Source organism: Neofelis nebulosa, chromosome 1 (assembly GCF_028018385.1).
Source record: "Neofelis nebulosa isolate mNeoNeb1 chromosome 1, mNeoNeb1.pri, whole genome shotgun sequence".
NCBI classification, from domain to species: Eukaryota; Metazoa; Chordata; class Mammalia; order Carnivora; family Felidae; genus Neofelis; species Neofelis nebulosa.
The window spans coordinates 70619818-70623476 of NC_080782.1; positions in this window are offsets into that span (position 1 = coordinate 70619818).

Consider the following 3659-nt stretch of genomic DNA (forward strand, 5'->3'; position numbering starts at 1 on the left):
CACAACTAGGAACTATTGGGCCTAAAATGTCAGTAGTGCTGAAATTGAGAAACCATGCTGTGGAATGAGTCCCCTGGATCCCAAGGAAGAAGAACCAGACTGATGTCACATCAGAGTTTTCAGCACTGTTGTTAGATTTGTCTATATAAGACTATCTTCAGAGTCCTGAGGTAAAAGGGATATTTGGTCCTAGAGATCTATACCCAACTGAACTATCAATCTGGTGGTAGGGGTGGGGCTGGCGCTTTTTGACCTGAAAACACTCACAAAGTTTACCCTCTAATACATTCTTTTGAAAAAAAATATTTGAAGTAGATTTCCAGAAAAGCACAAGTAAGGAGTCCAGAAGATTAATGGCATCAGAAACAAGAGACAGAGAGTTGAGTATGAGCCGGGGGATGTGAAAAAAGCAGAGAGTAAATAAAAATGAATCCATTAGACCTTGATGCACATAGAATCCTTACTCAAGAGGACAATATAAATTCAGGAGATACCAGCTCATAGATGTAAATATTTAAAGCCACATAAATATTGTTTAAAGTTATGACAGAAGGTCATTGTGAGAGAATAAAAGCAGAAACATGACATGGGGCGGGGGGTGAAGCTAGTGCCCAGGACAAGGAAAGGTCATTTTATACCCTCCTCTCTGGTTACCTTTTTTCATTTTTTTAAACATGTGAATGTATTATTTGTGTAATAAAAACAAACTAGTTTTTCAAATATCTATTTAATAAATAAAATTCTGAATCCCTGGGATTCTGAATATACAATGAATCTTTATGAGCCCCTATTGTTTATTATCTCGGGGAAAGGAAAAGAAATTGGGTGCAACCTGCATGCCAACCGCGGGGAACTATTACAGAAATTATGATATATCTACTCCATTATGTAGTTATTAAAATAATGGGCTTATTGAAAACTAATGTACAAATATGAAAAATGTTAGGAAATAATGTCAAATAAAGATGTATATATACATTTTACAAAATTACGCCCGTTTGAAAAAAGGCTGAAGGAAAATTGCCCCAATGACAGCAGTGCCTGGGTGAGACTAATGAGCTTATAGATAATGCATAATAGATATTTTTTTCTTTTACCCATTTCCCCATGTTCTATCTATAATGTTACTGTAATGATTAAAAAGCAGTCTTTCTTAAAAATAATAAGCAGGCATTATTTTGAGATAGCCCAAGGATGTCAAGGCACACAGCTCTGGTGATTCTTTATTTGGAGGAGGACCCTCTGTCTCTTCTTAAAAAGGAGACTGAAAGATCACTACATTCTAGTTGCTAAAGAAAGCCACAGGATTGTATCAACAAACATCTGTAGTTATAATTTCTTTCCGGATGAATGAAAAAATAAGAATGTGGGAGCCCGTGTGTGTGTGTGTGTGTGTGTGTGTGTGTGTGTGTTGTCTTGCGGCTGTGTGAGTCAAGAAGTTAAGAACCAAGGTGCTAGCAGTATTGCATGATTAAGAAAGGCCAGTGGGTTTTCAGTAGGAAATGCAAATCTAGCCACTGAGGGAAGTTTCAAGAGATTTTGATCCAAATTAGTCTGAAATTTTGGAGTCTGTTGGCAACGTCTGGGATGGATTTGAGCACAGAACAAGATTAAAGATAATTTAATGTGGCAATATAAAAATATGTGTGTTGAGGGGAATAGAACGAAGGCTGTGTGGCAGGCGTTTCTGGCTGTTCTTAAAATTATTCACTCCTCCTTCTTCTGTAATAATAGAAACCCTATTTTGTAGCAAGGCATAGGATTTTCGGGGAAAAAAAAGACTATATCTTCCACCCTCTTGAAGCTGGCAGTGTGACAAAGTTCTACTCAATGAGATGGAAGCAGAAATGGGGCATGCCATTTTCGAGAAGCGCCCTTACAGGAAGAAAGCATGCCTTTATCCTTGCTTTTTTTCCTTCTTTCTGACTGGAGTGTGACCCGGACAGCTGGATCTGGGGCAGCCAGCTTAGACCTCGACGGGGCCTTGGGGATGGAAGCTACACATAGTGAGATAGAGTGAGCTGGGCCTTATCTCACTGAGGCCTTTAGTAATAAGCACTGGTCCACCTGACTTCAGACGTATGTGTGAGAGAAAAATGAACTTCTTTTTTAAGCCACTGCATTTGAAGTTTTTGAAATCACATCTTAATCATACAAGGGAGAAATGGCGTGAGGTTGTTTAATGGCACCTCTTCAGGGTGACCATGATCTGCCTGATGTCAGGAACCTCTTCTACCTGACACAATTGGGAGGTTGTTTTAAAAACAAAAACCCAGGGACCCCTGGGTGGCTCAGTTGGTTAAGCGCCCGTCTTCAGCTTAGGTCATGATCTCACCGCTCGTGAGTTTGATCCCTGCGTCAGGCTCTGTGTGACAGACTGGAGCCTGCTTCATATACTGTGTCTTCCCCTCTCTCTGCCCCTCTCATGCTCTGTCTCTTTCTCTCAAAAATCAATAAATGTTAAAAAAAAATTTTTTTTAAATAAAGAAAAACAAAAGCCCAAACCACACGATCACAAAAACTATGTGGCAACACAGACCCTCATAACCACAGAGAGGAGAAAACACTGAGACTACGGGCTGGCAGGCCCAGTGTCAGTTCCTGACAGGGCTCTGAAGCCTCCCTTGATGTTTGCATTTAAGGGACTCAAATCCATTTTGAGTCAGTGTACATTTTGCATTTGTGGGGATCTGATGCAAAAACACATCATCCCAAGGTAATTGGGCTGGGACCGAAGCAGAAGGGACACACATAGAAGTCAACCAGCAGAGCCTGGAGAGTGCAAGGAGAACAGAAGCCCAGAGTGAGTCTCACAAAGACTCCTCGCTGCCCAGGGCCAAGATTCTTACCTTCTCTGTAAAAATGTAGGTGCTTATGTCAGTGTGTAATTGTGTGTCACTACAGGGTGTGTGTGTGCATGAGTGTGCATGTGCATGTGTGTGTGTGTGCGTGCACGCGCATGCATGTGATGTGTGCACACGTGCATGTGTGTGTGTGTGTGTGTGTGCGTGTGCGGTGCCACAAGTATAACTCTCAGTCCCATGTCCAAGTTTCGGCAGTCTCCGACACTGCTTTTCTTCTCTCCTCAAACCTCAGATTTCCTAATCTATTGCTCAGAGTGAGTCAAAATACACAAACCGCTTTCCTTAGAAAATGCCACCTTGACAAGGAATGCTGATTATAAAAGCTCCATAAAATAGCCTACCAAACCAAAGTGATCAGATCTTGTTCAGTCCTAAGGAAAAAGGTGCCAGAATTAGTAATGATTGTAACATTCAGTCATCAGATAAAAAGCATGAGTGTGCGCATTGATTTGTTTCCTGATATCCTGAATTCTCTAAAGAGTTAGCTTGGCTTAAGACTGGGGGAAGGGATAGCAAGCAGTTGAAAAAAAATTCCAGTGATGTCTCAGAAAGGCTACTCCAATCTATTACAAATGCAAATGCTTTGAGTTGAGTTGAGTAAAATTTGACAGCCTGAGTCTCCTTATTTTCCCTAAAAAGTCAGTGTGGACTAAGGTGGCTGAGTGTTCAAAGCTGATGAGAGAAAAAAGGTCTGGAGAAGAGGCTACAAAGAACGTTCAGGACCCTTTGCAGGTTTGTGGGTGACTCTAGGCATGTTAAAGGAACCCAGGAAATCTGGGACAAGGTGATAATACT